Source organism: Bos grunniens, chromosome 28, assembly GCF_055505025.1.
Source record: "Bos grunniens cultivar Pamir isolate PY7600 chromosome 28, Bosgru_T2T1.0, whole genome shotgun sequence".
In the NCBI taxonomy this organism is placed as follows: Eukaryota; Metazoa; Chordata; class Mammalia; order Artiodactyla; family Bovidae; genus Bos; species Bos grunniens.
Window position 1 is genome coordinate 561,201 of NC_141192.1, and position 17,625 is coordinate 578,825.

General features: G+C 44.4%; 1 long non-coding RNA gene across 3 annotated transcripts in view; it reads left to right on the forward strand.

The window, feature by feature from the left end:
- Nucleotides 1-17,625, forward strand: part of LOC147342698 (uncharacterized) — a 153,335-nt gene that overhangs the window by 11,026 nt on the left and 124,684 nt on the right. For 2 of the 3 annotated variants that reach the window (XR_015157084.1, XR_015157085.1), the window contains exon 3: nucleotides 5,807-5,894. This is a non-coding gene — a long non-coding RNA (uncharacterized LOC147342698). Of the gene's footprint in view, nucleotides 1-5,806; nucleotides 5,895-8,533; nucleotides 8,999-17,625 lie in introns of those variants that run through there. The other variant, XR_015157086.1, reaches the window with a different exon arrangement.

The following is a 17,625-nucleotide window of genomic DNA, read 5'->3' on the forward strand; positions in this document are numbered from 1 at the left end:
CCTTTGGGAGCAGAGTCTATCTCCTCTGGTCCTCTGGCTCATGTCTACAAGCCCTACTGGCCTTCAACGCTGGACATTCTGGGGCTTGTCTTCCTGCTGCAGGAGGCCCAAAGCCTGGGGACCCTGATGTGAGGCTTAGCCTCCTCACTACTTGGAGAGAACCTGTGCAGTTGTGATTATCTCCCATATGTGGATCACTCACCCAGGGGAATGATTCCTGACTGCACTATGTCTCCACCCCCTTCCTCATCTAGTTCTAGTTCCTTTTTTATATTTTTAATTCTGGTTCTAGTTCCTTTTTTATATTTTTAATTCTGAAACACCTTTTTTGTAGTCCAGTTTGTCTTCATAAATAGTTGTTTTATAGGTAGTTGTGATTTGGTGTGCATGTAGGACGCCTACAGGCATTTTGGCCATACCTCTAAATGACTTTTGACTATAGAAAATATCTATTAGAAAGCAGAGTGTATTTAAAAGTGAAAACTACCAATAGCATGAGATGATGTGTCTAAATGTAACTCAAGAAGAGTGTTCTTGCTTTTACTTTTATTAAAATTTTTTTCTCTGAACACAAAGAATATGAGATCTTAATTCCCTGATGAGGAATTGAACCCATGTCCCTTGCAGTGGAAGTGTGGAGTCTTAAGCACTGGATTCACCAGGAAATTCACCCTCCCTTAAAATGTATTTATTAGATAAGAAAAAATAAGGCAAAAAGTCAAGAAGGTAAAAAACAAAAACAAAAAGCCAAATTTAACAAAATAAATAAAAGTAGTGGGAAGGACTAATTAAACACAGAAAGTACAAATTAATGAAGAGAAACGAAAGAAAAAAGATGATTCTTTGAAAATATCAAAACAGGCCAACCTCTTGACAGTAGTCAAGAGAAGAAGAGAAGACAAATATTAGCAGTGAAGACTGAGAAACTCAGTGTGCTTCGTGAAAGTTAAGAAATTTTCAAAAGAAGAAATCCATGGGAATTCCTTGGTGGGCCAGTGGTTAGGACTCCATGCTTCCACTTCAGGGGGCATGGGTTTGGTCCCTGGTCAGGGAACTAAGATCCCATAAGTTGGGAAGCATGGCCAAAATTTAAAATAAAAGAAAGAGGAAGAAATCCTTTATAAAAGCTTTTAGACAATCTAGATGGAAAGAACAAATTCTGGGAAATTAAATTTCTAAATTTGATTCAAGAAGGGTACAGAAATTTCCCCAAACTAGGGGAGAAATGTAAAAAGTGATCCAAAATATATACTACTAAAGTAGTCACTATCTTTCAAAGATAGTGAATAGACTGATAATTTCTATTATTTAATCTGTTCCAGAACCCAAAGATGAAACAGTCCTCATCTTTTTCTAAACAGTGAACATAACTCTCATCCTACATTAGATTAAAGAACAGCATTAAAAGGGCAACGTATAGTTAATCTCACTCATAAACAAGGATGCAAAATCACATTTGAAATGTTAACCGATCAAACAATGAAGAATAGCCTGGTGGGGTACAGTCCATGGGGCCACAGAGATTTAAATAAAGAAAGAATAGTGCGTTCTGATGAAGACTGGTTTGTTCAAGGCATGCAAGGATAGTTCAACAAAAAGAAATCTGTTTTAACATTATTGACCCTGCAACTAAAGTGGGAAAAAAGTAACTTTGTGGTGTCCCAGATAGAGGCCAAAAAAAACATTTTTGAGAAGCTGTAAAACTCTTCTCTGAGAGCCACCACTGAGCACAATTGCTTGAAAAAGTAAATTGATGCCACTAAACAGATGTGACAATGACCCATCATTGTTCCCAAGAGGGTAATAAATGCCTTGGGGTTAAATTAATGTTTTCCATAAGACCTGATTCTCTGAGTGATTCTGCCTGTCATTTAAAAAATGTCTTATTCTATCTTCAGCTCTTTATTTATATTTTGGGAATATTCATATTGTTTTTGTGAATTTTAAATAAAAAGGTTCAGGGGCCATAGCTAACCCCAGGCTAGAAGTGGAATAGAAGTTCCTGAGAATCCAGGGGTACAGGCTTCTGTGCTGATAGCACACAGCCTCCAGGTAAAGTTAGGAGAGCTCTCCTTCTGCATGGAAGAATGTGAGCAGAGCCCCAAACCATACAATGCATGCGGTCAAGCTTTGACCTTTCTCATTATGTGGAATTGCTGAAGCATTCCTACAAATGGTGTTTTAATCATAGCATAAGTTATCAATTTAAACCAGACAAAAGTGCCCTTGGGGAGTCTTCATTCTGTGTAGGAGTTTTTATAAAGTTCCATGATTTTTCACCTAATTCTCCCTTGTTTACTTTTGTTGAGACATTGGCAGTGTTTTATAATTTAGGCTTTTTCACCTTTGGAAATAAACCAGGCTTCTTTAAAAAAAAGAAGTTTTGTCAGAATTTTGGATGGGTTGAGAAAACCGTGTAATTTATGAAATCAGGGCTGCTAATTTGAGGAAGTACAAAGCACGGCGCAGCCCAGGCCTGGGTCAGCACTGGGCCTTCTGGCCCCGTGTCGGTCTCAGGGCACAGCAAGTCCACAGCCTTCTGAGCCACATCTCCATTTTGAGCCCAGTGGAGTAATCAACCTGGATTTTCATGGTACTCAGCACAGAAACACTGGGCTGAAAGGGATAACAGGAGAAACCAGTTAATCTCTGTGGATCAGCAAATGGTTTCCGACAGAAGAGCTTGGTGACCATCCCTTGGGCAAAATTCATTCCCTTGGATGTGGTGAATTTCTCAGAGGACCAGCAATTGTGTGTCATGAACATTGATAGCTATTCAGTGTTTGCCTCTTGAAAAACCCACTCAGGTAGACAGCAAACCCAATGGTTAACTATTCAGCATTTACGATTGCCCACATTATCGCTTAAACTTTCCCCCTTTCTGTTTTCTACCATTTGGGATGAAGCTGAGGACCCAACCCAGTTCTTGCTGTGGACTTGCACTAGCTCTTGCCCTGACCATGCTCTCTGGGGCAGGAAACTAGAATAAAATACTTGAAATAGTGGGGCCTCCGTTAGTTGAGAATGAAGAAGCGTGTAGCAACCGGATTGCAGGCATAGGGAGGAGATGGAGCTCACACTGTGGCAGAAAGATACACACTTCATCTTCATGACATCAGAGAGTCCCTGGGTCAACCACTTCCGGAGCTGTCTTAACTCTCGGCCCTCCAGTTCTGTGTTTTAATTGTTTTTGAGCCAGGTTGAGGGGAGCTTTCTCTTACACAGAGTGAGAATTATTCTCTGTAATTTTCTTTTTTTAAAAATGCATTTGTTTGACTGCACCTGCTCTTAGTTGCGGCCTCGGGACCTTTTGTTGTGGCGTGAGGGCTTAGTCGTTGTTGCGGGTTGGACTTGGTTGCCCTGAAGCATGTGGGACCTTAGTTCCCGGACCAGGAACTGAACCTTTGTCCCCTGCTTTGCAAGGCAGATTCTTAACCAGGGAAGTCCCTTTGTAATTTTCTGAGTGTAGGACTTTTTCTACTTCCCTTTCGATGCCTCCTTACTTATAACCTTAATATTACAAATCTCTCAAACTAACCATTTCTTCTTTTTTAATAGTGTTTTTAAGCCCCCGATCATGTTATAGTCACTAATATACACTGTGCATTTACTCTTTGTTGGACACTCATAAGCATTTTATTTGTACAGCATTTCATATTTATGAATTTAGAACGAGTTTGTCTATTAAAAGTTTGGCTTTTACCTATAACATATTCTCCAAAAGGAATCAGTTCAGTTTAGTCACTCAGTTGTGTCCAACTCTTTGCAACCCCGTGGACTACAGAATGCTAGGCTTCTCTGTCCATCACCAACTCTGGGAGCTTGCTCAAATTCATGTCCATCGAGTTGGTGATTCCATCCAACCATCTCATCCTCTCTGGTTCCCTTCCCCTCCTTCCTTCCATCAGCATCAGGGTCTTTTCCAGTGAGTCAGTTCTTCACATCAGGTGGCCAAAGTATTGGAGTTTCAGCTTCAGCATCAGTCCTTCCAATGAATATTCAGGACTTATTTCCTTTAGGACTGACTAGTTTGCTCTCCTTGCAGTCCAAGGGACTCTCAAGAGTCTTCTCCAGCACCACAGTTTGAAAGCATCAATTCTTTGGTGCTCAGCCTTCTTTATGGTCCAACTCTCACATCCATACATGACTACTGAAAAAACCATAGCTTTGACTAGACAAATGGACCTTTGTTGGCAATAAATATTTCTATTATTCCCAGTGTGGATAGGCTTAAACTCTACGTATGTATTTAAAAACAGCACTTACTATAAGCTTTCATTCGATTGACTCTATAATGCTTTTAGGTCAAGGCTGTCATTTCCATATTTTAAATAGGACTAAAGTAGGGAGGGGGCTTCTCTAATGACTCAGTGGTAAAGAATCCACCTGCAAAGCAGGAGACACAGGAGACTTGGGTTCCATCCCTGGGTTGGGAAGATCCCCCGGAGGAGTAAATGGCAACCTGTTCCAGTATTCCTGCCTGAAACATCCCATGGACAGAGGAGCCTGGCAGGCTGTGGTCTATAGGGACACAAAGAGTCAGACCCAACTGAGTGACTGAGCAAAGTAGGGAGAGATGCCCAAGATCACATTGTTAATGACAGTCTGGACTCGGGTGCAATCAATTCCATCCCAAGGACTGTGCACTACACTGCCTCCCTGTGTAGATCTTCCTGGATACTACTGGGCTATCGCTGTGTGTCTCTCCAGGAGATGGCACAGGCAAGCTGAGCAGAGAGATGAGTGTTATTATGAAGATTTGGAATTGAAAACATGACTAACTGTTAGCACCTCTAAAGGAGTATTCTGAAATATATGGCAAAGTGTTTCTGAATCACTGATTATATGTTATTTTAATCCTTTTCATCTTAATTTTTATGTTATTTGATCTGTTAAAAACATATGTTGGAAGAAATACATTAAAATCTTCTAGGGAAAAAAAAAAAAAAGGGCAAGCTGGGACTTCCCTGGCAGTTTAGTGGTTAAGACCCTTCTGCTTCCAATGCAGAGGGTGAGGATTTGATTTCTGATCAGGCAACTAAGATCCCATATGCTGCTGTGCTGCAAAAAAGAAAGAAAAGAAAGAAAGAAAGAAAGAAAGAAGGAAGGAAGGAAGGAAGAAAGAAAGAAAGAAAAGAAAGAAAGAAAGAAAGAAAGAACCACCCAGGACACTAGTTTGTTCTACTTTATCCTTGTAATTCCTATAGGAGTTATTTTACCTGTTGGCTAGTGATGTTATTTGGGCTGGAACCACAGTGAAGGTTAAATGTTCTTCTTGATTTAGCCTCCCGTCAACACAATATTGGAGAAGGCAATGGCACCCCACTCCAGTACTCTTGCCTGGAAAATCCCATGGGCGGAGGAGCCTGGTAGGCTGCAGTCCATGGGGTCACAAAGAGTCAGACACAGCTGAGCGACTTCCCTTTCACTTTTCACTTTCATGCATTGGAGAAGGAAATGGCAACCCACTCCAGTGTTCTTGCCTGGAGAATCCCAGGGACAGGGGAACCTGGTGGGCTGCCGTCTATGGGGTCGCACAGAGTCCGACACGACTGAAGTGACTTAGCAGCAGCAGCAGCCACACAATAAGGCCCTCCTTGTGCCTTTTCCTGTCTTCCCCTAGCCCCCAGCCCCACCTCCTTAAATGTTACATTGTGTTGGATAAACAAAGATATTTATAGAAGTCTTAATTATGCCTTTGGTAGCAAGCAGATCTCTTCTAAGATGAGCTGGCGACGAAGAACAAAGGGCACAACTTGGTTTCTTTAAAAGACTGTTTATTCTTCATTTATTCTTTATTTTTCAGCAATAAACAAACAAACAAATACACAAAATGAAAACCTGAGGCCAAGGAGCAGGCCCAGCCTGAGCTACCTCACAGATGTCCCGGTGATGTGAGTGCTTCGGGGGCTCCCCGGGAGGGAAGGTATCGGGGGCGGCCTCAGGCGAAGCCTGAGATGAAGTGGTCCAGTTTTGGTGGCTGGTGGGAAATGTTCACTTTCTCAGCTGGGTGTAGTCCGGGCATGATGTCCAAGACCTGGGCCACCAGACCGAGGGGGCAGGGGCAGGGCACGCCACTCTCGGCGTGTTTGCGCGGCTTCCCGCCGCGTCGCGCGCCGACACGTTCTCTCTGGCACCGTGTTTCCCCGGCGCCCTTTCTCCTCCTGGCCTCTCGCTAACGTTAGGCATTGCTTCCCCATCTCTTCCCCACACCTTCTCAGCCCTCAAGTTTTTCTAATATTTAGCAAATGCTTTTTCACATCAGTGAAGTTATCCTGTTTACGCATATATTTTGCCTTGTGGAAATGCCTGTCTACAATTTGAATCCATCATAAGCACTATTTTTTCAGACTACTGATCCAAAGGGGAAACCCAAGAAAACGTGGTGAATAGAAATGGAGGTGAAAGGAGTTGAGGATTTCCCAAAAAACCACTTTCATCCACAGTTTTCTACTAATACCGTATATTTACTTTCCTTTGCATTTGTTCCTCTTCGGACTTACAGATTTTCTGATGCTTCATTTTAAGGAGCTCTTTTACAGTTGGATTTAATTTTTTTTTTTTTGCAAGGGAATTCATGACTGTGGTTCAAAATGATTTTTCCTGGTACATCAAAATATGATCTTTTTAGTTGCTGTTTTTGTTTAAAGCCATGGTAACATAGTTGAATTACTGTTGGGAGTAGCCATTTCACAGAACGTTTAAAAATATTGAGCCAAATCTGTTTGACATAACATTTTACAATACTAGGATTAAATCCTGTTTGACAAATGTTTTAATTGATGAAAAATGAAACTTTAGGAGCAATGTGGAGGAGTTTCTCCTGGTGGCCCTGTGCCTGCTGTTGGGTGCTCTCATGGCCATAAGGAGCTCTGGTCGGCAGGAGGTTACTGGCAACCAGAGCTGCCAATTTGGCCTGTGACTTCTGCAGTTTCCTGAATCTTTCTGTGCCTCTGCCTCTCATGCCTGTTGGACAGGGCAGGAAATGGCTACTCAGGGCAGCATGACTTGAGTGAGCCCTTGCTGAGAGGGCAGAGAGCTTGAGACCCTTCCCCAGCACACAAGTCCCCTGCACAACTAATCAGTCTCCTATTCAGAATTCCTTCGGTGCTCATGCTTTAAGTCCGTAACAAGGTAGTTGTTACTGGACTCAAAGTTATTTTATTTAAAAAATTAACATACAGAAAGTGTGACTTTTGAGGGAGTGTACAATTGTGTGCATTTTAACACATGTATATATTCAACGCAGTCAGGATGCAGAACTGTTCATCACTCCAGAAACTCCTTCAGTTCAGTTCAGTTGCTCAGTCATGTCCGACTCTTTGTGACCCCATGAATCTCAGCACGCCAGGCCTCCCTGTCCATCACCAACTCCCGGAGTTCACTCAGACTCAAGTCCATTGAGTCGGTGATGCCATCCAGCCATCTCATCCTCTGTTGTCCCCTTCTCCTCCTGCCCCCAATCCCTCCCAGCATCAGAGTCTTTTCCAATGAGTCAATTCTTTGCATGAGGTGGCCAAAGTACTGGAGTTTCAACTTTAGCATCATTCCTTCCAAAGAAATCCCAGGGCTGATCTCCTTCAGATCTCCATTTCTGAAGAAACTCCTTGGTGCTGGTCTTTTACAGGCATACCATTCCTTCATCCTTGCTCCTGGCACCCACGAACTGTCCTCTGTCACTGTAATTTTGAGAATGTCATATGAATGGAATCACAGAGTATGTAACCTTTGAGACTAGTTTTGTTTACTCAACATAATACCTTTGAGATTCATCCAGGTTGTTGTGTGTATCAGTAATGTGTGTCTTTTATTGCTAAGTAGTATTCCATTCTGTGGGTGTACTAGAGTTTAGTTATCCATTCAACCATTGAAGGGCATTGGATTATTTCCAGTTGTTAGTGACTCTGAATGGAGCGGCTATAAACATTCATGTATAGGTCTAGTTATGCTTAAGAAGTTCTGTTTTAAGATCGTTCTTTTAAAGAGCTTCCTTCCTGTGTATTATTGCTTCCTGTTGAGATTTTAAAAGATAGCTGTAAATTCTTTGACATTCTTCTCACTGAGAGGTGGTGTCTATGTCCCTTTTTCTTGAATCTGAGTGGGCTGCTATGAACAGTAATACATAGGAGAAGTCAGGCTATGACTGAGGTCTAGGTCTGAGACTAGGGCTGGTCATAAAAAGCCATGCATTCTGCCTTGTTTAACAAGAACAGCCACTCTGGAATTCTCTGTCACCATTTGGGAAGTCCAGATACTCTGAGATAGCTCTGTTGGAGAGGGCAGGTGTGGGAGCTTTGGCTGACCATCCCAGCTGAGCTTTCCTCCATCTATTCCAAGTCGATAGATGTGTGGGTAAAGCCGGCTTGGTCCTGTCAAGAGTCACCTGCCACCTGAACACCATCGAGTGACTGCTGCTATGCCACTGGAGCAGCAGTCCCCAGGAACACTGCCACACTTCTGAGCCAGGAGATCAAGGGGACGATAAAGTGGTTTTTGTTTGTACCCACTAACTTTAGGTTTGTTTGACCCGCAGATGTGAATAACTGGAATGCTGTATAATGAATATTCACGCTTCACAGAAACAAGGCTCGTATCTCTTGACAAACCTAAACCTCTGGACACAGTGCTCATTTTTATATTTTGAAACTCTGATTTCCACACCGTGCTTGGCAAAGTCCCTTATAAACGTTGTGTGATGGTGATGATGAGGAATTGAATTACATTGGCAATTATCTTGGTGGTAAGAAAAGTATCTGTGTGGGTCCTCAGTTGTGTCTGACTCTCTGTGACCCTATGGACTGTAGCCCACCAGGCTCCTCTCTGTCCGTGGGATTTCCCAGGCAAGGATACTGGAGTAGGTTGCCATTTCCTTCTCTCGGGGATCTTCCTGACCCAGGGTCTCCTGTGTCTCTTGCATTGGCAGGCAGATTCTTTACCAGTAAGCACCTGGGAAGCCCAAGAAAATTATCCAGCAGCTGTCAAATGCTATTAAATGTGTTGCTCATGGACTCACCAACTGCAGAATCTGGAAAGGGAGGTAAAGGACCATCCATTTTACCTCCACATCAGGCGAGTGGGCAGTGAGTCACCAGTGGGGACGCTCCCAGTGGGAGCAAGGACTTGGAGACGCTGGGGCGTCTGATTTCTGGCTCCAAGTGATCAATCAAGGCCTCTGTTCACAAATGTGATTAGGTCACATAGAACCACCGGGTGGCTCTGTAAGCCAACAGTGCTTGAGGAGGGGTCTGGCCAGGCAATCAAAGGACCCCAACCCAAACAGTTAATGCAGAAAACAGAAGCATCTCTATTCATTTCAGGTCTGTGGTCTCAGAAGGTGTGTAGGAGCCATTGCTTTGATTAAACACAAGTGTAGGCAAAGCAAAGAGCAGCAAGAGAATAAAGAAGTGGTCTTGGAAAATTAAAAAAAAAAAAAAGTCCCAAATGGGCGAAATTAAAGCAAAACTCACTAGAAGTAATGAGTGACAAACGGACTCTGAAATCTGAGGCAAAGAGTAGAACTTGAGGGATCCTTATAGATCAGAGCAAAAAAAAAAAAGGTGATGGAAATTGTAGGAAAGAAGATGTAAAAGAGAGAAAGTAAAAAGAGTCATGCTTTATTCATGCATTTGTTGAACAAAGATCTGTTGAGGCCCTCCTTTTGCTCTCAGATTTGGGGCAACAAACAAGGAATAAAAACAGGGGAAAAAATTCCTGGCTTGCTTGGAGCTTGTGTTCAGTGAGGGACAGAGTGGGTGGGGGAAAGAAAACAAATGTATAAACAAGTAAAAACTTATCAAATGAGAGAAAGTGATCAATGCCCTGGAAACATGGAGCAGAGAAGCGGGAAAGTAGTGGGGCAATGAGGAGGGAGGGAGCTGGCGATCTTAAATCAAGAGGTCAGGAAAGGCCGACTGCGAAGGCAGCCTGAGCAGAGGTCTGAAGGGTAAGGTATCCAGCCAGGAGCAGACATGGGGGAGCTCGCTCCAAGCAAAGGGGGCAGCCTGTGAAGGTCCCCTGAGACTGGAGCCCGAGACCTTGTGTGGTGGAACTGGGATGAATCCCGGCAGAGGATGTAGGAGGAGTGGGGTGGGGTGGAGGTGTCAGTGATGAGAGACTTCAGGCCACGGTTAAGTATTTGGGTCATTTTTAAGGAGTTTGAGAGAGAAAGGTATTGAAGTATTCTAACAAAGGAGTGGCATGATTTCATTTAAGCTTTAGAAAGATTGTTCTGGCTGTTGTGTTGTAATGAAATTTGGGGAAGGGCGGCTAATGTGAGGGCAGAAGCAGGAGAAGAGGGAAAAGGCAGGCATAACGATTCAGGGGAGGGAGGGTGGCACTCTCTGGTGGTTTGCACGGGCCTGAGAGTGACGGAAGTGGTGAAAAGTGGCCACATTCTGGGTTTACTTTAAAGGCAGGTCCAACAGATAGAACTGGGAAGGAGGTGAAGAGGGCCTTCAAAGATGAATGAGATTTGGGCTAAGCAACTGAAAGAAGTTGCTTTTTACTGAGGAAAAGAAGGTCTAGTGGATGCTGGGTTTTTTTGTGGAGGGTGTGGGGAAGATAATCAGGAGTTTGCTTTTTAAAAAATTGAATTATAACTGAGATACAATATGGTGTTAGTTTCAGGTGTGCAACAGTGTTTGATAGTTTTACACCTTATGAAATGATCGCCATGAGAAGTTTAGTTACCATCTGTCCCCATACAGAGTTTTACAGTATTATTCACTGTATTCCCTCTGCTATACATTACACCCTGAGACTTATTTAGTTCGCAGCTGGAAGTTTGTGCCTCTCGTTCCCCTTTACCTATTTTGCACTCTCCCCCCTTCCCCTCTTACAACCACCTGTTCGTTCTCTGTATCTGTGGGTCTATTTCTGTTTTGTCCTGTTTGTTCATTTGTTTTGTTTTTAGATTCCACATACAAGTGAAATCTGTCTTTCTCTGATTTATTTCACTTAGTGTAATATCTGCCAGGTCCATTCATGTTGTCACAAATGGTAAGATTTCATTCTTTTTTACGGCTGAATAATATTCCAGGAGTTTGCTTTTGGATGTTCCAAACACTTTTTCAACATTTGAGAGAAGCTGTCTGGTACACTATTGGAAATGTAAGAACGGAGCTGAGGTGAGAAGTTCAATGGGAGAGGAGTGTACTTTATGAGTCATTAGTATATAGGTGGTATGTAACCTGGGAGAGTGGATGAGATCCTTCAGAAGCGAGTGCTGGCAGAGACAGCACACAGGCAGAGATGAAGGACTCAAGTGGACGTCTGGGCCGGAGGCACACAGCTTGGGAGGCTTAGAGGGAGTTCCCAGTGGGGCAGGGAGACACTTAGGGGGCCTGAAAAAAAGTGTGCAAGGGGGTGGGGCAATCACCTGTATCAAATACTGCGAACTCTAGTAAGATGAGGCTGGAAAAGTGACCATTACTGACCTTGTCAAGGTGGTTTTGGTCAAATTGTGGGGCAAAAGTTAACTGTGACACAATGTCAAAAGAGAGAAATTGGATTGTGCAGAGTTGGGGAGTGGGGCAGTAGCTGGAGGAAGATGGGGGTTCTGTTTTATTTTTATTGTCATAAAATACACAGAACATGAAGTTTACCATTTTGAGTGTGCAGTTCACTGATGCTGAATACATTCGCACGGTTGTGCACCCATCACCACCATCCTTCTCCAAACTCACCTTCCCAAACTGAAACTCTGTCCCCACTACACAGTAAGCCCCGATTCCAGCGTCCCCACGGCCCCAGGCAACCAGCAGTCTCCTTTCTGTCTCTTTGACTCGCCTGGTACCTCAGATAAGGGGAACTGTACAGCGTTTGTCCTTCTGTAAGCAGATCATCTCACTCAGCATAATGTTCTCAAGGTTCATCCACCTTGCAGCGTATGTCAGAATTTTCTTCCTTTTTCAGGCTGAATAATATTCTATTGTATGAATAGAATTCTGTTGTAAACTATACCATATTTATTTCCCATTCGTCTATAGATAAACACTTGGTTTGCTTGCACTTTTTGTTTATTGTGGATAATGTTGCTATGAACACACATGTCATATTTCCAAATATGTCTTGGAAACCTTGCTTTCAGTTCTTTTTGAAGCAGAACTACTGGATTACAAGATAATTCTATTTTTAATTTTTTGAATCACCACTGTTTTCTACAACAGCTACATCATTAAAATTCCCACCAGCAGTTGCATAAAAATTCCAATTTATCTACTTCCTTCCCAACGCTTATTTTCTGTTTTTAATTTAATTTAATTTTTTGAGATAGCCATTCTAATAGGTGTGATGTGGTAGGGGGTTTCTTCTTAAGACAGATAAATTCTACCATATTTGATTTTACTGTAATAATTTAATAGAGGGGGGAATTAGAGGAGGCTGAGGAGGTTTTCGAGGGTGACTGAATAGACAAGAGTACATTCACCAGATGGAGAATGGTCCATAAGAACTCAGAGGCAGGATTTGTGGCCGAATCGATGGACACATATGCAGATGGGTGGGAAACCTCATCTCATTGCTTCTGTCTTCTCAGGGAAATCAGAAACAAAGTTGCTACTACAGAGTGAGCATTTGAGAAAAGTGCTGGAAGTTGGATGAGAAAGGAGAGGGAATGAGTAGCCATTCAGTTCAGTTCAGTTCAGTCGCTCAGTCATGTCCAACTCTTTGCGACCCCATGAATCGCAGCACGCCAGGCCTCCCTGTCCATCACCAACTCCTGGAGTTCACTGAGACTCACGTCCATTGAGTCAGTGATGCCATCCAGCCATCTCATCCTCTGTCGTCCCCTTCTCCTCCTGCCCCCAATCCCTCAGGAGATCCAAAGCGTGAAAGGTCCAGAGACCTCAGGAAGGTTTATTTTTAAACAGCCCTGAGGACCCACCTCAAGAAGTCTGTGGTCACTAATTTGGAATGCCACCCATCTCTTCCAGTGCCATTCAGCTGCTCAGGGACAGGCAGTGAGTATACAGAGAGTGGGATTAGTGGGTGAAAGTGAAGAACTGATGGAGGGAAGGAGTGTGAGGTCCTTCAGGGCAAATTAAGGAAGTGCTTCAATAGCAAGTCCAGTTTCAAGCTGAGGTGAGGGCAAGAGAGTGTGAGTATAGGACTACTGGAATCAGGGGCACTGTGGGGAGTTGGGGGCAACAGGGGTCTGAGACCCAGGGATGAAAGGGGATGAAAATCTGGGAGGTGAGCATGACCTGGCCAACTTGATTTTCTTGGCTGACTCCTATAAGGAGAAAGAAGTCCCAAGTCACTCCTGCAGCCCCAGTCCAGCCCTGGTCACCGAGCTGTGAGCTCGGGGGAAGAAGAAGCACAGAGGTTTGGAGCCCACGCTTCCCTCTAGTTAATGTTGGCTTGCAAGTTGCGAAGGGGCTTACCCAGTAGCTCAGTGGTAAAGAATCTGCCTGCAATTCAGAAACCTCAGGGGCCGTGTATTCAATCTTTGGGAAGATTCCCTGGAGGAGGGCATGGCAACTCACTCCAGAATTCTTGCATGGAGAATCCCATGGACAGAGGAGCTTGCTGGGCTACAGTCCACAGGTTGCAAATAATCGGACATGACTGAAGCGACTTAGCGTGCACACAGGCTGCGAAGGGTGGGCCTGCCCTTGAGTGGCCCATCTTCCTTTCAGTCTCTGCAGAGAGTGTGCATAATGTGCAATTATTGACTCCTTTCTAGAAAGCCTTTTCAGAGAAGAGAGAACCAAGGCCTGGACCCAAGGCCTTTGCTGTCCCGTGTGGCTCCTGACACACCCACCTGACTGGGCTCTCACCCACTTGCCCTTCTCCACTGCAACTGCCCAGTTAACTCTTTCTCATTGTTCAGGACTCTTTTCAGGGTAAACAGTTTCATCCTGTGGATTGAGGGACATTAGAAATGCGGTGTCCAGATACCTTACAACTTCTGGCCTTTTGAAGAAGAGATAAGTCAATATCCACCAGGAAGCCAAGAGCCACTGGAGAACTGGGATATGTATTTACCTGTGAAAGTCAACCGGAAGGGCTTTTTGCGCTCCTGGTTGCACACGCGGCTGGCTGGGCGGCGCTGTGGGAAGGAGCTGCGCTCTCAGCTCTGTCCGGCAGGGGACGCTGTGGGAGAGCAGTGTGACAAGGCCCCCGTTGCCTTGACCTTGCCCGGGTCTGCGCACGCTTCATCCACCTGCCTTGCTTCTCAGTTCAACTTGACACCGCAGGCTCTTTCCAAGAGCAGCAGTTGGGCCCCTCGTGCTCATTTCTGCCAGGAGCTAGTGACAGAATTTGGTGAATGTGTATGGTTGATGGAGGGCAGGATTGCTGCGCAGTGATCACAAGCAAGGCCGTGCCTGACGCCCAGGTGGGAAACTAGTAGAGGCGGACTGGCTTGCTCCCGCTGCACAGCGCGGGGTGGCTGCCAGGTGCTAGGTGGGGATGGCCCCAGAGGAGTTGAGGTTCCCGGTTCTCTAACTGAGTCCTGAGCAGGAGACGCCTCCGCAGCAGGCCGTGCTGCTGTGACCCCTCTGTCTGCTGGGGTCTGTCATCACGTCCCAGGTAGGGAAGTGCAGACAGAGTAACATCTTAACACCCTGTGCTCTCTACTAACCCGCAGTCCTTCAGGCAAAAGCATGGCTGGTAGTCTTGGAGTAGGGAAAGGAATCATTTGTATGATTAAAAATTTTTTTAATTTTTTTTCCAAATTGTGGTAAAATGTACATGACACAAAATGTACCTTTTAAAAAACTGTTTTAAATTTCAAAATGTACCATTATAAACCACAGTTCCACAGCAGTAAATGCATTTTCATGGTTGTGCAATCATCCCCATCATCCATCTTCACAACTCTTTTCATCCTTCAAAACTGAAACTCAATGCCCATTAAGCAATAACTTCCCATTGGCTCCTCATCCCCACCCCTCAGCCCCTGGCAACCACCATTCTACTTCCCATCTCTATGAATTTGACAGCTCTAGTGCTGTAGACTGAATGCTTGTGTCCTGACAAAAACTCATAATTGAAACCTAATTCCTAATGTGGTGGTATCTGGAGGTGGAACTTTTGGGAGGTGATTAGGTCATGAGGGTGCAGCTCTCATGACTGAGATTTCTAAAAAAGAAACTAGAGAGCTCCCTTGCCCCTTCTGCTATGTGGGAACACAGTGGGAAGAAGGAATTCTGTGAACTAGGAATTGGCCTGACCCCAAATGAGCCAGCATCTTGGACTTCCAGCTTCTAGAACTGTGAGAAATAAGTTTCTGTTCTTTATAAGTCACCTAGTCTGTGGTATTTTTGTTATAGCAGCCTAAATGGACTGAGACATTTAGGTACCTCACATCAGTGGAATCATACCATATTTGTCCTTTCTGTCTGGCTTATTTCCCTTAACATAGTGTCTTCAAGATTCACCCATGTTATATGTTAGAAATTCCTTCCTTTTTAAGGCTGAATAACACTCCATCATACGTATATGCCACATTTCATTTTTCCATTCATTTGTTATTCATTCATCTGTTGATGGACATTTGGATTATTTCTGTCTTTTGGGTATTTTGAATAGAGCTGCTATGCACATGCATGTAAAAATACCTGTTCAAGTCCCTCTTTCAGTTCTTCTGGGTGTATATGCACAAGTGGAATTGCTGGATCCAAGGGTGATTTTACGTTTAATATTTTGAGGAACCAGCATATATTTTCCACAGTGGAAGTTGCATGAGTTTTTGAAAGTGGCATATATTCAACACATTTTGAAGGTAAGATTTTGGACCAGATGATTACTAAAAGTGGGTGAAGAGATGTAGATCCTGGGAAGATGGTCAGACAGTGGCATTCTCCTCTGTCCTTCCTTTTGTCTGCTCCAGGCCCGTGCTCCTGGGGCCAGCTTGGCACCCATCTGGAAGCCAGGAAGGGGCCCGGACCCAGTCCTGGGAGCCCGGCATACCCTTCCTGATAGTGTCCACTTACTTTTTTCCCACACTGGGCTCCCTCATTCTCTAAATAGCTCTCACACGAAGTGGAATGTTTTTTGTTTGCACTGGGGTGGGGAGGAATTCTTAGGAGGACACTGAAAAAATGACTTTAGACTAACAGCTCAATAAGAAGGAAGGGATCATGTTCAGCTAGAATTTTGGGGGCATGAGCTCCCAAAGGTCCTGGACTCTGTTTTCCAGGTGAAGGAACAAATATTGCTGCAAGGAGAACGTGGAAGAAGAGATTTCTTCTTCCTGAAGATTGTGTCTACCAATTCTGGAGGAGAATGCCATCAGAATTCTTGTGTTCCCTGGAGCCTGGGGTCCCCTGAGACCACTGCCTGTGCACGCAGATATGTCTCGTGTCCTCCCCACATCTTAGACGACCCGACAGCTTTGTTTTCTTCAGTCTACTGAGGCTAACTGGGAAGTTTGTCTATTTAGTATTTGTCTGCTGTGTTGAAACAGAGGTGGGGGTACAAGATTAAGAAACCTTTAAACAAAACTTTAAGGAGAGTTATCTCACCATAACTCGAAACTGAACACTTGGACGCCTGGTAATATAAGTCTTGCCAATTCCCATTACAACACAGATTGCAACATGCCTCTCTTCTCGTAAATGTGTTTTTGAGGTCACTCCAGCTCTACCAGATCCCCCTCTCCCTTGACCTTTTTCCAATAGACAACTATGAATTTGCTTTCCTCTTCTTGCTCACCTGAAGCCAAGGGCTGATCAGGGATACAGGAGAGCTGTACTATTTGTTCAATGACTGGTGTGTGGTCTTTTTGCTCCACTGCACACAGGGTTCTGTCTGGCAACCTTTTCTGTCTTTCAGAATGACTGTTCTACCCATTCTCAGTCTCGTCCATCTCCTCTTTCCACATCTCTCACCTTATGTTAGTGAGGGTTCCTTCAGCTTCTCACCCCCAAACCCACAAACAACCTTCCCCATGGTTCTTGGGTCTTGGAAGCAAAGGCATCGTCCTCTCCTCCAGGGATAACTCCTCCATCCTGAATCTTGAGGCCTCACCACTTTCCTTTAGATACTTCGTTTCTTTTGTATTCATCCCCTTGCTTTCCTGAGTCCTCAGCTTTTCCTTCTTGCATCCTTCCCCACAGATTATGAACATGCACAAGCTCAAAATACCCATAGCAGCCCAAAGGGGAGAAAACACAAACGCTCTTGCTCCGAAGCCTGTGTGAAATTGGTCTTATCTTCTCAGTCGAGCTCCTGGCAAGAAAACCCTGCATATGTCACTCCCTCCCCATCTCTCCTGTCGTGATTCAGTCTTGCTCTGACTTCCCAAGCTCCACAGGAACCAGGACAGCAGCCAGGCCCCAGTTATCACAGTGAGTGGGAGATTTTCAATCCATTCTTTGCCTCTTCTCTTTCCAGAATCTGAAGGTGTGATGCTCCCACTGTTTAACAATCCTGGTGCTGCCAGGCAAAGCAGAAAGGGCATGTGCTTTGCGATAAATTGGAATCACAGCTCGTCCATGTAATAGCTGTGTGACTATGGACTATAGTGTGGCTATAGTCACTTGGGGCTGAGACTCAGTCTTCCCATCTGCAGAATGGGGAAGGCAGCATCAGCACCAGGGTGGATGATGAGGAAGACCTAAAGCTCCCTACTACTGATGCCTGTGCGTGCACGCTCGGTCGCTCCATTGTGTCTGACTC